Raw genomic sequence first — 20,879 nt, 5'->3', positions numbered from 1 at the left:
TCAGATTTTGTATATATATATCTTAAAACGGCCGCACAGGAGGTGTTCCCAATACTTGAAGGCACAAGTATAAAAAGGCCACTACTGTTTATCAAAATATTACTTTATAATTACATATGCTATCATAACATATCATCTTTCCAGCACTGCGTCTCTATTACACGGGCGCCTTCAAGGACTTCCTGAAAATAGTGCTCGGAGGATACTCGGCTTTTGTCCGAATCTCGGGACGCAACAACAGTGGTCTCCATCTCTGCCCAGTATGTCTTGACACGGGCAAGAACCATCCTTGCGCCCTCTATGCATGCTGACCTCTTCATTGCATTAATACGCGGCACCGCGTCAAGGAATTGCTGCACCAAGCTGAAATAACTCTTCGGCTCTGATCTCCCGGGCCACAGATGACCCATGACGTACTTCATGGCGAGTCCGGACAACCTATTCAGTTCGGCCCATTGAGCCAAACGATCGTGCACTGCCAGTGGACGCTCTGGATTGTGAAACTGTGACCAGAAAAGCTTTTCCACTTCGCGATCTTTCTAATCACGAAAGTGTTCGGTCGCATCAGCAGCACTCGCTGCCAAATCCAGATAGTTATCCTCCACACTCCACATCCGGTCCAACGGAGCAAACTTCGGATCGCAAAATTTCCTTCGCAGCATAAAGGTCTTTCCAGCCGCAATCTGTTCAGCCTGACGCAGCTCCTCCTTCGCAGCTCTCATCGTAGAGCGCGCGTCCTTGGCATTGGCAACGGCCTTCTCTAAGTCCGTCTGTTTTGCCTGGTCTTGTTTCTCAAGAAGTCTGCAACGGTCTGCAGCACTCTTTAACTTTTCGGCCATCTCGGCCATCTCTTCCTTGCTTCGGCAATGAGCAGCATGTTCGGCTCTCAGCTCTTCAAGGGCTTTCTTGGCAGCCGCATCACTTTCTCTGGCTTGTTCTTTAGCTCGGGCAAGTTCTGTCCTAAGACTCTCCACGGCGGCCGCACCATCTGCGTCAAGCACACACATCGTAAGACACTGGCATAAAACTCTTCTTACCTGATGCCGCCCGAGGAATTACATACCTTGAGCCTCATCAAGCCGCTTGTTGACAAGCGCGATGTCGGCATCTGCCACGTCCAGTTGCCGCTTTAGTTCGGCAAAATCATCAGTTCGGCTTGATTCCGGACACCCTGCCACCTACTTTCAAAGGCGACATCTTAGACCTGGGATTATGATCCTCCGCGTGCCGTCATTTCTTGACAACGCGCAGAGTCTCAGGGGCTACTATCTACACAAGGCGCATCTTATTCATGCGCAACTACAAAAGTGTACATTATCTAATGTACCTCAAAACCCGTCGGTAAACTTTTGACGGCCTCATGCAATCCACTCTCTGCGGATGAGACCCTTTCAATCACCGTGCCCATCAATGCACGGTGCTCCTCCGAGATAGAAGCTCGCCCCAGCAGAATCTTTAGCTCCTCCGGCCGAGCACCAGACGGTGCCGGACTTGTCCGACGACCTCATTCGAAGGTCGGACGCGGAGAACCTCGGGGGGCCACATAGCTATCTTCCGCCCTTGCCGGATTGGGAGAAACCCTCCGCGACGACACCTCAGGGTCACCCGCCTCGCTAGGTGGCACGGCAGGAGGAGGCATCCCGTTCTCCATCATCTCCGGAAGGAGATCCCCCGAAGACGAGCTCTGCTGAGAAGGGCTGAGGTCCGAGCTACAAGGTAAAAATTCGGTTAATCTTCTCAGATACAAATTAAGGATTTCCCTCATCCCTCAAAAGGAAAATCTTTCTCTACTTACGGCTCGCTGGAGGGCTGATCCCCTTGAGGGCGTAGTCTGACCGAGGAACTCCCCGGTGTCGGACCCTTTGACGAGGATTTTCCCCCCGCTTCGAGGCCATGGTTTCCTGGTCGTCAGAGGTGGCTCTCTTCTTCCCCTAAGGAGAGGAATTGTCGGTTCCTCCCTTCGGAGAAGCCTCCTTCGAGGAGGCCATAGTTTCCTTGTCCTCCCCCTTGCTTCCCTCCAAAGGCATTATCTCCAGCATCCTGACCAGCACGGGATCCGGCCTGGTTTCGGGAATGGGAGCCGGACACCTGATCAGCTTTGCCTTCGCTATCCACTCCTGTTTAAAAGGACGGCTCTTTTAGGGGCAAGTTTATGACAATTATACGGATAGAAGGTCCGGGCACAAGGTTTCTTACTTGAGTATCCGGGCGATTGCAGCTTAGGCCTGCGTCCTCGGTTAAATCCGGACACATCTCTTGTGATCCGAAGAACAGTTTATACATCTCCGTGGGTGTTGCGCCCATGAAATTCTGGAGAGCTCGCGGTCCCTCTGGATTAAACTCCCATAGGCGAAGGGAGCGATGTTTGCCGGGCAATATTCGGCGAATCAGCATGACCTGCGTCACCTTGACCAGGTTGAGGTCTCCTTCCAAGAGATCCTTAATGCAGCCCTGTAACAAGGGCACGTCTTTGGGCAAACCCCAATCTAACCCTCTGTTGACCCATGATGCTAGCCGTGGTGGGGGACCCGAGTGAAAGGCAGGAGGCGCCACCCACTTGGTGCTCCGGGGAGCGGTGATATAAAACCACTCTCGTTGCCACAAGCCTAGCTCCTCTTGAAAAGAGCCCTCGGGCCATGGAGCATCAGAATTTTTGCTTATAACAGCGCCTCCGCACTCTGCGTGTCGTCCCTTGATCATCTTCGGCTCCACTTTGAAGGTCTCGAGCCATAATCCGAAGTGAGGGGTAACACGGAGGAACGCTTCACACACGACAATAAACGAGGAGATATGGAGGATGGACTCCGGAGCTAAGTCACGGAATTCCAGCCCGTAATAAAACAGCAGTCCCCTCACAAAGGGATCCATTGGGAAGCCCAACCCCCGAAGGAAGTGAGACACGAACACCACGCTCTCACTGGGCTGGGGACTGGGAATGACCTGCCCTTGAGCAGGCAACCTATGCGAAATTTTGCCGGTCAGAAACTTAGCCTCCCTCAACTTTAGTACGTCCTCCTCCGTGAAGGAAGAGGGCGTCCATCGGCCTTGAAGGTCAGAACCGGACATCGTCGAAGGTCCGAAGCGCCTGGAATCTGGAGCCTAGGGTGTTGGAACTCGAGGCGACGGGCGAACTCGCTTGAGAACGAAAAAAGGAGTAAGGCCTTGGTCTCTTTATAAGAGGTTGAATACCAAGAGCCCTCCCCATAACCATTCGGGACTCGTCTTTAATCGAGGAAACATGCTAACGGGCATTGTTGGGTTACCCACGTCCGTATTGATGAGAATCCCGTAAAAGGGGTACATGATCTCTGCTTTGACAAGACGTGCCAAGGAAACCGCCTCGCAAAACGTGCTGAGGTGGAAAAGTAAAAACAATTCGAGTAAAGGACTTGGCCGTAGTGTGATGACGCACAGCGGAATATGTCAGCAGATTTGATTTGTGTTAATATTATTCTCTCTATGGCAATATGTGGAAAACTTATTTTGCAGAGCCGGACACTACTCTTGGTGTTTACAATCTTCTATGAAGGACTTGGAGGAGGAACCCGCCTTGCAATGCCGAAGACAATCTGCGCGCCAGACTCGTCGTCATTGAAGCCTGGTTCAGGGGCTACTGAGGGAGTCCTGGATTAGGGGGTGTTTGGGTAGCCGGACTATACCTTCAGCCGGACTCCAGGACTATGAAGATACAAGATTGAAAACTTCGTCCCGTGTCCGGATGGGACTTTCCTTGGCGTGGAAGGCAAGCTTGGCGATGCGGATATTCAAGATCTCCTACCATTGTAACTGACTCTGTGTAACCCTAACCCTATCCGGTGTCTATATAAACCGAAGGGTTGTAGTCTGTAGGACATCAACTCCATATACAACAATCATACCATAGGCTAGCTTCTAGGGTTTAGCCTCCTTGATCTCGTGGTAGATCTACTCTTGTACTACCCATATCATCAATATTAATCAAGCAGGAGTAGGGTATTACCTCCATCAAGAGGGCCCGAACCTAGGTAAAAACATCGTGTCCCTTGTCTCCTGTTACCATCCGGCCTTGACGCATAGTTCGGGACCCCCTACCCGAGATCCGCCGGTTTTGACACCGACACCCACCATGGAGCCTCCGCACTCCGCCTGGCGGCCGCTCACTACCTTCGGCTTGACATTGAAGGTCTTCAGCCATAAGCCGAAGTGGGGCTTGATGCGGAGGAAGGCCTCGCACACGACGATAAACGCCGAGATGTTGAGGATGAAGTTTGGGGCTAGATCGTGGAAATCCAGGCCGCAGTAGAACATGAGCCCCCGGACGAATGGGTGGAGAGGGAATCCCAGTCCGCGGAGGAAATGGGTAAGGAACACTACCCTCTCATGGGGCCTGGGGGTGGGGATGAGCTGCCCCTCATCTGGGAATGGTGCACAATGTCGTCGGGTAGGTATTCGGCTCTCCTGAGCTTCTTGATGTGTCCCTTCATGACGGAGGAGACCATCCACCTGCCTACCACTCCGGACATGGTTGGAGAAGGTCGAGGTGGGAAATGCGGACATGGGCGCTGGAGCTCGATTGTGCGAAAATGGATGAGCAAAGGAGGAAGAAGGCGTGGATGAAAAGGTGAATCCTTATCCCTTTATATGGCCAGACGAAACAATGCGTCCCAACTAGCCTGGTAAAACTCGCTTATCCCCCAAGCGCCGTAATCGATGGCGCGGTTGGGTTACCCACGCCCGTATTGATGAGAATCCCGTGATAAGGGGACACGATCTCTGCTTTGACAACACGTGTCAAAAAACTGCCTCACGTTATGTGCGGGGCTAGTTAAAGGAAATGGTTCGAATAATCACCGGGCCATGACATAATGTCGTGTTGCCAAAAAAAGTCAGCAAATTAGATTTGTGGAAATATTATTCTCTCTACGGTGGTATGTGGAACTTATTTTGCAGGGTCGGACACTATCCTTGTATTCAAATTCTTCTGTGGTGTATTCGGAGGAGGAACCCGCCTTGCAATGCCGAAGACAATACTGCGCGCCGGACTCATCGTCATTGAAAGCCTGGTTCAGGAGCTACTAAGGGAGTCCTGGATTAGGGGGTCTCCGTACAACCAGACTATATCCTTTGGCCGGAGTGTTGGACTATGAAGATACAAGATTGAAGACTTCGTCTCGTGTCCGGATGGGACTCTACTTGGCGTGGAAGGCAAGCTAGGCAATACGGATATGGATATCTCCTCCTTTGTAACCGACCTTGTGTAACCCTAACCCTCTCTGGTGTCTATATAAACCGGAGGGTTTTAGTCCGTAGGACACAACAATAACATACAATCATACCATAGGCTAGCTTCTAGGGTTTAGCCTCTCTGATCTCATGGTAGATCTACTCTTGTACTACCCATATCATCAATATTAATCAAGCAGGACGTAAGGTTTTACCTCCATCAAGAGGGCCCGAACCTGGGTAAAACATCATGTCACTTGTCTCTTGTTACCATCCGCCTTAGACGCACAGTTCGGGACCCCCTACCCGAGATCCGCCGGTTTTGACACCGACAATGATGCAAAACATGGCATGACATGCGGGATGTGATATGCAATGCATATGCGAGCTACGGAAGGGAAAGATTGGACCAGGAACCAACTTGGCAAACCAAGTGTGCCACTGGAAAGATGAGATGATTTCGGTCGAAATCGATATAAAGATCAACGAAATCGGATGCACGGTTTGCAAATGGCACGCAAAACAAGAATGGCACAATTCTGCGATTAACAGCATAATGCCATCTAGAATTCAACAAGAAACTAAGCTACTGCACTCCAACATAACAACAAAGCATATGGCAGTGATCTACTCAAGATGCCGTACAAAACATGAACACTGAGATGCGGATAAATCACACAAGAGCAGGTTCAAACAAGCATGGCAAAAGTGCAAAAGATATCAGCTTCACAGACTTAGTGAAAATACTAACATGCCAGGAATTAACACCAGGAAGCCATGTTTAGAGCAAGCAAACAACATGCTACAAGAACCTATCATAGCATGGAGGAAACTACTAAATGCATAGAATAAAAGTCCCTTACTGATCATGAGCCAAAAAGGCACAGAAGATATGATGGCACCCATGTAAACATAGCAAGTTTTATTAATAGATTCAGACTTAGCAGAAAACTGAGCATGGCATAAACAGAGTTATGAAGGCATCTTTGGGAGCTCGATTCACTCACCACAAGGCATTTCATGACAAAACAAGCATAGCATCAGCAATAAGACATGTTCATGAAGCTAACCATGGCAAGATCAAGTTCATAGAATGCATGGATCAACTACAACAACCATGGAAAAATTGATTAACATGTAAACAATCTGCCAGGATGTCAGGACCCGGACTCGATGTCACATCGATCTAGCCTGTAAAACCTCATATCACTTTGCGGCCTCACGCACGGTATCCCACGGGTGTCGCCTTACCTTTGCCCGGGGCCGTTTGCGCCTTTTGGCTCACGTATATGATAGTGTCACTAGCATCCATATGATAAGGAGCCCAGGCTGACATGACTAGTCGTAAACCCAAAGTGGCACAGACTTACAGGGACAGGCATCCTTGACCCAGCTTCGAACATGTCGGTCATCAGCAAGTGGGTCCGGGCTGTAGCACTGGGCTAGCAGGACTCCGGTAAACCGGGCTGTAGCGGGCTAACAGGACTCCGGTACTCAATGTGTGACATTTCCCCGAAGGGACAGACACCGGAATGAAGAAGGACACATGCCGGCCAGCCTAAGTGTTCCAGAGCAGTAGCAAGCTACCATGGCTCAGCGGTAACACTAGGAGACATTTCCCGGTAAGAGAGGCTACTAGAGATAAACAACTAGATAGTCATATCCCACACATACCAAGCATTTCAATAACATACACACAGTATGCTCGATATGTGCAAATACAACATGGCATCACAACATGACTCTACGACACAAGTACTTTATTTAAGGCTCAGAGAGCCATACATAACATACACATAGGTACGGGTCACACGACCCAGCATTCAAGTCATACAGTCATACAAACCAGCAGCGGAGGTAGCTTGTCTGAGTACAGACAACTAGTAAAATAAAAGAGGCTTGGAAAGCCTAGCTATACTACGTGGTCCTTCACAAGCTCAGGATCACCACCTGGGCCTTAGCCTACTCATTGATGTCAACGTCTACAAAGAACCCATCAGAAGGGGTTGCAGCGTCTTCTGTAAAAATGTAAATTATAGCAACATGAGTACAAAGGTACTCAGCAAGACTTACATCAGATCCTACATACATGCACATTATCAAGAAGGGTTGGTGGAGTTATTGCAGCAAGCCAGCTTTGACTCTTGGCTAGACTATTCTACGAGACTCCAACTTGAAATGGTTTTGCGTACACGAGTCCACTACTCACCACTTCAATACACTACCGAGGATCCACCTCCGTCTTCCTACGGAAGAGCCATCCTCGGCACTCACACTTATCTTGAGGCTTTTAGTAGTTCCCATTTACTTGTCTATGAACTGTATAGGCAACCAAGCAGTCCTTTACCGCGGACGCGGCTATTCGAATAGATCATGATAACCCTGCAGGGGTGTACTTCTTCATACATGTTTCCACCACTTAGCGTCTGCACACGATATGTGCTCGGCAGACTTCAAGCGAAAGCCGACGTGGGTGTAGACCACGACCTACCTAAACACCTAAGTCTCTAGTCTAGGTTTATCGCCTATTCGGGTTCCATCCATGAGGAGACCCGGCCGAGGTTTCACTCACAGCCCCAAACGATGTGAACAGGGTTCCCGAGATACCTAACGGGTATTCGGTACACCGTGCCACGTACCTACCGCATCACAGCCCACCCCTACGGTCAGCGCTGTCCACGGCCTCTAGTAGGCTACAAACAACAGAAACTACTTGCAACTCCTGGACAGAGAACTAGGGTGAATAAGAAGTCGAGCGGGGTCATATTTCAGGGCCCAATGCATGGTAGTAGCTGTATCTTAAATCACACATACATATCTCAGTGCTTAAGGTCGGCTTCAATGAAACAACCCACCATGTACTCCTACATGGCCTCTCATCGATACCTTTACCAAATCGTGTTCACCACACCACTCCTATTACCGACATAATCATTTCACTCTAGCCCATCACCCAGATGAACCAGACCTGACACGACTCTAAGCATAGCAGGCATAGCAAGGTAGGAACAACACATACATATGGCTCAAACAACTCCTACACATGCTAGTGGGTTTCATCTAGTTACTGTGGCAATGACAGGTCATGCAGAGGAAGTGGGTTCAACTACCGTAGCACACAGCAGTTTGAAACGCGTTGTCTTAATGCAGTAAAAGAGAGCAAGAGCGAGAACATGGGATTGTATCGATATGATCAAATGGTTGGTTGCTTGCCTGATGGTTCGATGCACTGATACGGTTCTTCATTAGGGTAATCACGGTACTCCTCGGAGGCAGAACCTGCTGCAAAGAACACCGATACACAACCATCACCAAACAATGTGCAAAAATATGATGCATGCATGAAACATGGCAATATGAGTGTGTTGGGCTAATGCAACTAAGACCAGAAGGGTTTGATCCAATTTGAACCAAAGATTCAAATTTCAAACTCATACATGGCCCTTTAAAGTGTTTTACCTTGTTCTGCATTAAACATCAAGTTAACTTGTTTCATCATGCATGAAAATAGTACAGATGGATAGATTGGATTTTTCTGATCATTTTTCATATATAACTTGTCTGATTTGGAGTTACAGATTAAAAGTTATGAATTTTTGAAGTTTAAATTATATTCTGGAATTTCCTATATTAGATTAAATCCAGAAAATCAATTACTGCGTCAGCCTGACGTCAGTGTGACATCAGCAAGTCAACGGGACACGGTCCGGGTCAAACCTGACAGTGGGTCCCGCGTGTCAGTGTGAGTAATTAAACTAAAATTAATTTAAACTAATCCTAATTAGTTAACAGGGCTGGGCCCCACCTGTCATTGACTCAGGAGAGTCAACCAGGGCCCACCCGTGGTCAAACCCGGGTCGGCTGCACCGGCGTTTAGCCTCCGGCGAGCCCGATGCGGCGGCGGAAGTGGTTTTTGCCGTTCTGGCAACCAAACGAGCCGCGGAGGCCACCGGAGAGGAGCTGAGGACGAACTGCAGCTCTTGGTGGAGTCCGTTGGGGTCGGGGTGGCCGGAGTTGGCGCCGGTGACGACTTTGGCGGCCACCGAAGTTCGGCCGAAGTCGAACTTGACGCAAGAGGGGTCGGTGAGGTGCGGGGAGTAGCTAGTTAGGTGCTACGTGACGCGGTGAGCATGATGGACACCGTGGAGTGGCCGGAGGGTGACCGGGAGCACGTCGGCGACGAGCTCCACGGCGGTCGGTGCGGTTGAGCTCCGGGAGGTCGCTACACAGCTCGGGAGCAAGAAAGGAAGGGAGGGGAAGATGGCTAAGCTCACGGGGAGTTCGACGAAGCCCTTGGTGCGGCCGGAGACGGACCGGAGCGACGACGGCGTTGAAGGGGATCTCCGGCGACAGCGGTTCGGTCGAGGTCGATGCGGTGGGCTCGGGCCTTGCGAGCGCTCGGGGCTCGGCTTGCTCGAAGGAGAGGAGGGTGGCGGAGCTCCTGGACACGGCGGCACGGCGTGGGGTTGACGGAGGGCGAGGGGGTGACAGCGATGGCGTCGGCCATGGCGGGGGAGCGCGAGAGAGAGGGGTTGGGGGAGAATGGAGATGTCCTGCGGGTTCACGGCGCTGCGTGGAGCTCATCCATCCAGCCCCGAGGCGAGGAGGTGGAGCAGGGGGCAGCCAGCTGCGTGGCGCGCGCTGCGGTCGCCGTCGGGCACCTGCCTGCCTGCCTGGCTGGCAAGCAGCTCGCTGGAGCGGCGCTGGGCTAGGCCGGCAGGTGGGCCGGGTGCTGGGCGCCAGGTAGGTTTTTTCTATTTTTTTTTCTGTTTTCTGTTTTTTTAATACTTCTGCAACTTTGTTGAATTAATAAAAGTACTTAGGCAACTCCTAAAATCACCAAACTACTCCTGGTCCATAGTTGGATTATTTCCAACATGAAACATTTTAGTTTGGAGATATTTGAGCATTTAAATATTTTATATAATTTTAAATGCCCAAATTCAAATATTTATGATTTAATTCAAAAACCCTGAGATGGCCTGGGAAAATGTGCATCACTTCTGGCAGAGGTTCTGAACCAAGACAAAAATGATGGGCATTTTAGAAGGGCATTTCAGGTTCATTGAAAAAGTTTTTAGTAAACCCTAGTTGGTTTCAGAGGGAGCTGGGGGTTCTGTCATCCCCATTTCAGGTTTCTGATGAAAGAATAAACATGATGCAACACTCTAATGCATGAACTAGCTAGGGTGTGACAACGCACCCCCACTCAAAAGAATCTCGTCCCGAGATTTGGGTTCCTCCGGGAAGAAGGCGGGGTACTCGAGTCGAAGACGATCCTCCCTTTCCCAAGTTGCTTCATCCTCAGAATGGTGCGACCATTGAACTTTGAGAAACTTGATATTATGACGTCGAGTGGTACGCTCGGCCTGATCGAGGATACGAATGGGATACTCTCGATACGTGAGATTATCTTGGAGATCAAGCGTTTCGTGGTCCACTCCACGGATAGGATCCGAGAAGCAACGCCTGAGTTGAGAAACGTGGAAAACATCGTGGACTCTGGAGAGATGCGGAGGTAGTTCCAACTGGTAGGCAACTTCTCCTCGTTTAGCGAGAATACGAAAAGGTCCAATGTAACGGGGAGCCAATTTGCCTTTGATACCGAAGCGATGGGTTCCCTTCAGAGGAGTAACCCGAAGGTAAGCCTTCTCGTCAACCTCGAAAGTCATAGCCTTATGTTTTCGGTCATATTGACTCTTTTGACGAGATTGGGCTGTTTTCAACTTTTCACGAACGATGCGAACTTGCTCTTCCGCTTCCTGAATCATATCCGGGCCAAAGAATTGTCTTTCCCCGGTTTCTGACCAGTTAAGGGGTGTTCGACACCGTCGTCCATAGAGAACTTCAAAAGGGGCTTTACCCAAGCTAGATTGATAGCTGTTGTTGTAAGCGAATTCGGCAAATGGAAGGCACTTCTCCCAATCCATTCCGAACGAGATAATAGAGGCTCGAAGCATGTCTTCTAGAATTTGGTTGACGCGTTCTACTTGACCACTCGATTGAGGGTGAAAAGCGGTGCTAAAGGAAAGGCGGGTTCCCATAGCATTTTGGAAACTTTCCCAAAATCGAGAGGTGAAAAGACTTCCTCGATCCGAGTTAATTTCCAAAGGAACACCATGGAGAGACACTATTTGGGAGATGTATAAATCTGCCAATTGACTAGCAGTTATACTCTCACGAACAGGTAAGAAATGGGCCACTTTGGAAAGACGATCGACAACGACGAAGATAGCATTATTCCCTCTCTTGGTCCTGGGAAAACCGGTAATGAAATCCATACCAATTTTATCCCATTTCCATTCAGGAATAGCTAAGGGTTGAAGGGTGCTAGCAGGCCGTTGATGCTCTGCTTTTACACGACGGCAGACGTCGCAATTAGCAATGTACTGAGCAATTTCTCTCTTCATCCTAGTCCACCAGAACCTCTGGCATAGGTCCTGATACATCTTGGTACTACCGGGATGAATGGTGAGAGGAGATTCATGAGCCTCCTTAAGGATCAACTGCCGTAGATGCTGGTTCTTGGGAACCACTAAACGGTTCTCAAAGTACACAACACCATGATCATTTGTGGAGAAACAACTAGCACCTCCGCTAGCAATGTTCTCCTTGATTTTAGATATTCCCTTATCTCGCTTTTGGGCAGCGATGATTTGATCCGTAAGAGTAGGTTTCGCCACCAAGGTGGAAAGAAAACCTTGAGGAACAATGTGAAGGTTAAGCTTCCGAAATTCCTCATGGAGAAGCGGTTGACTTTGTTGTAACATCAGGTTGTTACAATAAGATTTATGACTTAGCGCATCAGCCATGACGTTGGCTTTCCCTGGGGTGTAAGTTATTCCTAAGTCGAAATCTGTGATCAACTCAACCCAACGTCTTTGCCTGAGATTCAAATCCGGTTGGGTGAAGATGTACTTCAGACTTTGGTGATCAGTGAATATTTCGCAACGATTACCAAGGAGGTAATGTCGCCAGGTCTTAAGTGCATAGACTACGGCTGCAAGCTCTAGATCATGAGTAGGATAATTCTCCTCATGTGAGTGCAATTGCCGTGAAGTGTAAGCAATTACGTGTCGATCTTGCATGAGAATGCAACCTAGTCCTTGTCGCGAGGCATCGTAGTAGATAACGAAGTCCTTGGAGAAGTCTGGCGGTACCAGTACGGGAGCAGAAGTCAGGCGTCTTTTCAGTTCCTGAAAGCTGTGCTCACATTGTGGAGTCCATTCGAACTTTTTATCTTTCTTGAGGAGTTCGGTTAGAGGTTTAGCAACTTTGGAGAAGTTCTCGACAAAGCGACGGCAATAGCTCGCTAAGCCCAGAAAACTCCGAACTTGCTTGACCGATTCAGGTGGAGTCCAATTAAGGACGGCTTGAACTCGCTCAGGGTTAACAGCAATACCATTACCAGATATTACATGACCCACATAGGTCACTTTTGACAACCAAAATTCACATTTAGAGAATTTGGCATAAAGACGATGCTCTCGAAGTTTCTTCAACACTAGCCTTAGATGTTCGGCATGTTCTTCCTCGTTCTTGGAGTAGATGAGTATATCATCGAGGTAAACCACGACGAATTTATCCAGATACTCCATGAAGATTGAGTTCATCAACCGAGAAAAAGTGGCTGGAGCGTTGGTTAACCCGAAGGATATGACGGTGTACTCGTATTGGCCATAACGAGTAACAAAGGCCGTTTTAGGAATGTCCCCGTTCATGATTTTGATTTGATGGTAGCCCAACCTCAAATCCATTTTGGAGAAGACTGAGGATCCAGCGAGCTGATCATACAGGTCGTTGATCCTGGGGAGCGGATATTTGTTCTTGATTGTGACCAAATTGACAGGTCGATAATCTACAACCATCCGGTCCGTACCATCCTTCTTCTTGACGAAGAGGACGGGGCAAGCCCACAGAGATGAACTAGGTCGGATGAAACCCTTTTTCAAGGACTCATCGAGTTGTTTCTTAAGCTCGGCTAGTTCTAGTGGTGCCATCTTATAGGGTCTTCTAGCAATCGGGACGGTTCCTGGAATAAGGTCTATTACGAAGTCAACATCCCTGTCAGGTGGAACACCTGGCAATTCCTATGGGAAGACATCCGGGAAGTCACGGACTACCGGAACGTCCTCAAGGTCTGGCAAAGGGCTGGCGTTAAGAGAATATAACTGTCGCTTGGCTATTCGGGTCAAGACATTGACTATCTTCCCCGAGGGATGGGTGAGTTGAACAGTCCTAGAGAAACAATCAATTTTGGCATGATGAGCTGACATCCAGTCCATACCCAAGATGATATTAATATTTGAAGATTTAAGGGCTATCAGAGATGCGAGGAAAACAAGTCTGTCGACTTGAATTTCATTTCCATGGCTTACTCTAGAAGTTTGCCATTTGGATCCCAGAGTTTGAATTACCATAGAGGATGGCATGTCACAGAATGCGGTGTTATGCAAGCGAGCATAGTTCTCGGATATGAATGAATGAGATGCTCCTGTATCGAAAAGAACAGATGCCGGGTGGCAATTAACAAGGAGCGTACCGAGAACGATGTTGGAATCCTCTTGAGCTTCTTCGGCAGAGATACAGTTGACATGGCCACGTGTGGCGGTGGCCGGCTTGGCGTGGAACACTTTACCTGTCGGCTTGCCACGACCAACAGCTTTAGCAGGTTGGTTGGGGTTGGTCTGGGGGCACTCGCGCATATAGTGGCCAGATTCCCCACAGTTGAAGCAAGTCACGGAGCTGGTACGTGGAGGAGCATTGTTGGTTGGACCACCATAGGGCTTGGCTGGTGCAAACTGTTGAACGGGGCGAGGCGCCTGGAAGGATGGCCTCGGTGTGAACCTGGGTGGCAGGGCAGTGTTGGGCACCCACACGCGGCGCTTCTGAGGACCAGCACCGGATGAGGAACCCACGTCACGGCCATGCTTGCGTGTTACGTCATAATCAGTCTGACCAGTCTCAGCACTGATGGCCTTGTTAACAAGCTTCTGAAAAGATGTGCACTCATGCAGACGGAGGTCGCGGCGAAGCTCAGGACTAAGCCCCTTACGGAACCTTGCTTGCTTCTTGGCATCAGTAGAAACTTCCTCAGTGGCATATCGTGCGAGGTTACCGAACTCCCTGCTGTAAGCATCCACAGAGAGTCGGCCCTGAGTGAAACTGCAAAATTCCTCACGTTTACGGTCCATGAGACCCTCCGGAATGTGATGTTCACGGAAAGCCTCGCTGGATTCAGCCCAAGTAGTGACATGGCCCGCTGGGCGCATAGCTCCATAATTCTCCCACCATAGACTGGCGGGGCCTTCAAGATGATATGCAGCAAAGGTGACCTTGTCAGCCTCAGCTACTAGTGCAGAACGCAGTTTGTGAGAAATACTGTGAAGCCAGTCATCAGCGTCGAGAGGCTCGACGGAGTGGTGGAACGTGGGTGGATGTAACTTGATGAAATCACTGAGTGACACCACGTTGGTCCTCTGATGGTGTGCTGTGTTCTGTTCAATACGCTCCAACAAACGGTTGGTCTCCCGCTTGTTTCTTTCGGCTTCCATCATAACCTCGGCTAGGGAAGGAGGATGAGGCAGATTTACATTCCTGACTTCACTGCCTTCGGCCTGCTCTTGGGGAGCAGGGTTAGTGCGCGTGTTGACCATCCTAGGTAAACAAGATCATGATTTAGTCAGAATGATAAAATCCCGACACAGGATACAAAATGTAAGGAATAACTCGGAATGCAAGATGATCATCGGTATGACATGGTAGATACAGAAACTGCTCCTTTTATTCCATCGTCATACACACCATACAAGGTTTAGTACAAGACCAAACAAGGTACTATTATGGTGAAAAGAAGATTACATCTCATCGGAGGCATCCCAAGCTCCTATACATTATTTTTCTACACCTCCGGAAGGCGGTACAACTAGGTCATATCCCACGAGTCACGCAGGACGATAGACGACACAGCTAGTTCAAACTAGTGATACTACCACTAACTCAGACCGATCCATAGTAGTTCTCGTAGAAATCACCTCCATAGCCTGGAAGCTCAACATGATCATCCGGGAACAGACGATCTCGCGGAGCTTGTGGACCATAGGGGCTAGGATGAGGTCTTGGACCAACAGACGGTGGCCTGCGGGGACCGTGAGGTGGGGTGATGCCTCCTACATCACGCCAACCCATCACGTCTGGCAGAGCAGATCTCACAGGATAGAGATCGCGCATATCCGAATATCCAGCTTGCACCGCCGGTGCAAACCGAGTCAACGTGGCCCAATGGTCAGCACGGGTATTGAAAAGCTCTAGCCTCAAGGCCCGATTTTCACGGTCCTTATCCTCGAGCATCTCAGCAGTGGTGCGAGTCCGTGAATCCTCCTGAGTGGGGTCAGCATAGATAGCCTGGAGATACCCTTGTGCTCCCAGAAGTGATCCTGGCATATATCGGAAATCAGAGTCCCGAAATAGACCAGACCTGACTCGCATGATGGTCATCATAGAGTAGGCGTCGTCCTGCACAGCCATCTCAATAGTAACCCCGAGTCCATAGGAGCAGTGAAGGGGCTCGGTGGATCCAGGATAAGATGGAAATATCCTGACAGTGCAGAGATACTGGCTTTGATTAAAATCTCGAAATTGCTCTTCGACCGTGTACTCAGGATACCAACGGTATCCTGCCTCAGTCATTACCCTGACCAACATGGCGGTATGGCCGGGTACATCTAGGCATCGAGTCAGGCGAACCACTTGATTGAGGTCGCGAGTGGCCATCTGAAAGCACAACCATAATGCAAAGGCATTAGAATTTCTAGCAAAATTTCGGCAGCATAACAGCTGTAAATGCTCAAAAAGGATTTTGAGACATTTGACAAAGGATTTCATACACACTCAACAACATCATATCAAAGTTCTGAGTCCATCCTAACAACATAAGGTGATAGTAGAACTGAACTAGGCTTGTATCCATCAAACCTATAAGGTACTACTGATTAGTAACACGTGATCCTGATAGAGAGAATAGATCCTAATTCCTTAACCCCCAGTGGAAGAATAGACTGACTTAGATCAGAATGTCATAAGATAAAGGAGTAAAAAGAACCTTACGTTCCAACCCACAAACAATTCCCCTACATATAACTAAAGAATTTCTAGACTCAACATCGACCAGTTTGGCTTGGAGAACCTACAGGCAGTCCGGCTCTGATGCCAACGCTGTCAGGACCCCGACTCGATGTCACATCGATCTAGCCTGTAACACTTCATATCACTTTGTGGCCTCATGCACGGTATCCCACGGGTGTCGCCTTACCTTTGCCCGGGGCCGTTTGCGCCTTTTGGCTCACGTATATGATAGTGTCGCTAGCATCCATATGATAAGGAGCCCGGGCTGACATGACTAGTCGTAAACCCAAAGTGGCACAGACTTACAGGGACAGGCATCCATGACCCAGCTTCGAACGTGTCGGTCATCAGCAAGTGGGTCCGGGCTGTAGCACTGGGCTAGCAAGACTCCGGTAAACCGGGCTGTAGCGGGCTAACAGGACTCCGGTACTCAATGCGTGACATTTCCCCGAAGGGACAGACACCGGAATGAAGAAGGACACATGCCAGCCAGCCTAAGTGTTCCAGAGCAGTAGCAAGCTACCATGGCTCAGCGGTAACACTAGGAGACATTTCCCGGTAAGAGAGGCTACTAGAGATAAACAACTAGATAGTCAGATCCCACACATACCAAGCATTTCAATAACATACACAGAGTATGCTCGATATGTGCAAATACAACATGGCATCACAACATGACTCTACGACACAAGTACTTTATTTAAGGCTCAGAGAGCCATACATAACATACACATAGGTACGGGTCACACGACCCAGCATTCAAGTCATACAGTCATACAAACCAGCAGCGGAGGTAGCTTGTCTGAGTATAGACAACTAGTAAAATAAAAGAGGCTTGGAAAGCCTAGCTATACTACGTGGTCCTTCACAAGCTCAGGATCACCACCTGGGCCTTAGCCTACTCATTGATGTCAACGTCTACGAAGAACCCATCAGAAGGGGTTGCAGCATCTTCTGTAAAAATGTAAATTATAGCAACATGAGTACAAAGGTACTCGGCAAGACTTACATCAGATCCTACATACATGCACATTATCAAGAAGGGTTGGTGGAGTTATTGCAGCAAGCCAGCTTTGACTCTTGGCTAGACTATTCTACGAGACTCCAACTTGAAATGGTTTTGCGTACACGAGTCCACTACTCACCACTTCAATACACTACCGAGGATCCACCTCCGTCTTCCTACGGAAGAGCCATCCTCGGCACTCACACTTATCTTGAGGCTTTTAGTAGTTCCCATTTACTTGTCTATGAACTGTATAGGCAACCAAGCAGTCCTTTACCGCGGACGCGGCTATTCGAATAGATCATGATAACCCTGCAGGGGTGTACTTCTTCATACATGTTTCCACCACTTAGCGTCTGCACACGATATGTGCTCGGCAGACTTCAACCGAAAGCCGACGTGGGTGTAGACCACGACCTACCTAAACACCTAAGTCTCTAGTCCAGGTTTATTGCCTATTCGGGTTCCATCCATGAGGAGACCCGACCGAGGTTTCGCTCACAGCCCCAAATGATGTGAACAGGGTTCCCGAGATACCTAACGGGTATTCGGTACACCGTGCCACGTACCTACCGCATCACAGCCCACCCCTACGGTCAGCGCTGTCCACGGCCTCCAGTAGGCTACAAACACCAGAAACTACTTGCAACTCCTGGACAGAGAACTAGGGTGAATAAGAAGTCGAGCGGGGTCATATTTCAGGGCCCAATGCATGGTAGTAGCTGTATCTTAAATCGCACATACAGATCTCAGTGCTTAAGGTCGGCTTCAATGAAACAACCCACCATGTACTCCTACATGGCCTCTCATCGATACCTTTACCAAATCGTGTTCACCACACCACTCCTATTACCGACATAATCATTTCACTCTAGCCCATCACCCAGATGAACCAGACCTGACACGACTCTAAGCATAGCAGGCATAGCAAGGTAGGAACAACACATACATATGGCTCAAACAACTCCTACACATGCTAGTGGGTTTCATCTAGTTACTGTGGCAATGACAGGTCATGCAGAGGAAGTGGGTTCAACTACCGTAGCACACAGCAGTTTGAAACGCGTTGTCTTAATGCAGTAAAAGAGAGCAGGAGCGAGAACATGGGATTGTATCGATATGATCAAATGGTTGGTTGCTTGCCTGATGGTTCGATGCACTGATACGGTTCTTCGTTAGGGTAATCACGGTACTCCTCGGAGGCAGAACCTGCCGCAAAGAACACCGATACACAACCATCACCAAACAATGTGCAACAATATGATGCATGCATGAAACATGGCAATATGAGTGTGTTGGGCTAATGCAACTAAGACCAGAAGGGTTTGATCCAATTTGAACCAAAGATTCAAATTTCAAACTCATACATGGCCCTTTAAAGTGTTTTACCTTGTTCTGCATTAAACATCAAGTTAACTTGTTTCATCATGCATGAAAATAGTACAGATGGATAGATTGGATTTTTCTGATCATTTTTCATATATAACTTGTCTGATTTGGAGTTAGAGATTAAAAGTTATGAATTTTTGAAGTTTAAATTATATTCTAGAATTTCCTATATTAGATTAAATCCAGAAAATCAATTACTGCGTCAGCCTGATGTCAGTGTGACACCAGCAAGTAAACGGGACACGGTCCGGGTCAAACCTGACAGTGGGTCCCGCGTGTCAGTGTGAGTAATTAAACTAAAATTAATTTAAACTAATCCTAATTAGTTAACAGGGCTGGGCCCCACCTGTCATTGACTCAGGAGAGTCAACCAGGGCCCACCCGTGGTCAAACCCGGGTCGGCTGCACCGGCGTTTAGCCGCCGGCGAGCCCGACGCGGCGGCGGAAGTGGTTTTTGCCGTTCCGGCAACCAAACGAGCCGCGGAGGCCACCGGAGAGGAGCTGAGGACGAACCGCAGCTCTTGGTGGAGTCCGTTGGGGTCGGGGTGGCCGGAGTTGGCGCCAGCGACGACTTTGGCGGCCACCGGAGTTCGGCCGAAGTCGAACTTGACGCAAGAGGGGTCGGTGAGGTGCGGGGAGTAGCTAGTTAGGTGCTACGTGATGCGGTGAGCATGATGGACACCGTGGAGTGGCCGGAGGGTGACCGGGAGCACGTCGGTGACGAGCTCCGTGGCGGTGGGTGCGGTTGAGCTCCGGGAGGTCGCTACACGGCTCGGGAGCAAGAAAGGAAGGGAGGGGAAGATGGCTAAGCTCACGGGGAGTTCTACGAAGCCCTTGGTGCGGCCGGAGACGGACCGGAGCGATGACGGCGTTGAAGGGGATCTCCGGCGACGGCGGTTCGGTCGAGGTCGATGCGGTGGGCTCGGGCCTTGCGAGTGCTCGGGGCTCGGCTTGCTGGAAGGAGAGGAGGGTGGCGGAGCTCCTGGACACGGCGGCACGGCGTGGGGTTGACGGAGGGCGTGGCTATGGCGAGGGGGTGGCGGCGATGGCGTCGGCCATGGCGGGGGAGCGCGAGAGAGAGGGGTTGGGGGAGAATGGAGATGTCCTCTGGGTTCACGGCGCTGCGTGGAGCTCATCCATCCAGCCCCGAGGCGAGGAGGTGGAGCAGGGGGCAGCCAGCTGCGTGGCGCGCGCTGCGGTCGCCGTCGGGCACCTGCCTGCCTGCCTGGTCGGCAAGCAGCTCGCTGGAGCGGCGCTGGGCTGGGCCGGCAGGTGGGCCGGGTGCTGGGCGCCAGGTAGGTTTTTTCTATTTTTTTTCTGTTTTCTGTTTTTCAATACTTCTGCAACTTTGTTGAATTAATAAAAATACTTAGGCAACTCCTAAAATCACCAAACTACTCCTGGTCCATAGTTGGATTATTTCCAACATGAAACATTTTAGTTTGGAGATATTTGAGCATTTAAATATTTTATATAATTTTAAATGCCCAAATTCAAATATTTATGATTTAATTCAAAAACCCTGAGATGGCCTGGGAAAATGTGCATCACTTCTGGCAGAGGTTCTGAACCAAGACAAAAATGATGGGCATTTTAGAAGGGCATTTCAGGTTCATTGAAAAAGTTTTTAGTAAACCCTAGTTGGTTTCAGAGGGAGCTGGGGGTTCTGTCATCCCCATTTCAGGTTTCTGATGAAAGAATAAACATGATGCAACACTCTAATGCATGAACTAGCCAGGGTGTGACACAGGAACATTTTATAGCAAAAGTAGAGCAAGATTGAGACATGCTAGGGCACTCTATAATTGCAAATAGGTCCATGGATGGATAGAGCACAACCATATGTCCATATCATCCTTACTGAAGCAACTCAAAACAAGCATGGATCTCACTTTAGCATCATGTTTACATGGCATAAAAATAACAGAAGGAAAATGACTTAGCAGAATCCTAAGTCCCTGAAATCAGCAATATCATGAAGGCTACTTTGCATGCTTGTGCTAGTCACCACATTGATCACAAAAATACATGGCAAACACCTAAATATGGCATGGCTTAGATCAAAACACATCTAGAGCTCATGTTCATATGAAGCACCCATCAAATGTGACAAAAATGACAAATCCTCATAATCTGCTAAGTAACAGGAGCTAACATT

This window comes from Triticum aestivum, chromosome 6A (assembly GCF_018294505.1).
Source record: "Triticum aestivum cultivar Chinese Spring chromosome 6A, IWGSC CS RefSeq v2.1, whole genome shotgun sequence".
In the NCBI taxonomy this organism is placed as follows: Eukaryota; Viridiplantae; Streptophyta; class Magnoliopsida; order Poales; family Poaceae; genus Triticum; species Triticum aestivum.
This window is presented reverse-complemented; position numbering follows the sequence as displayed.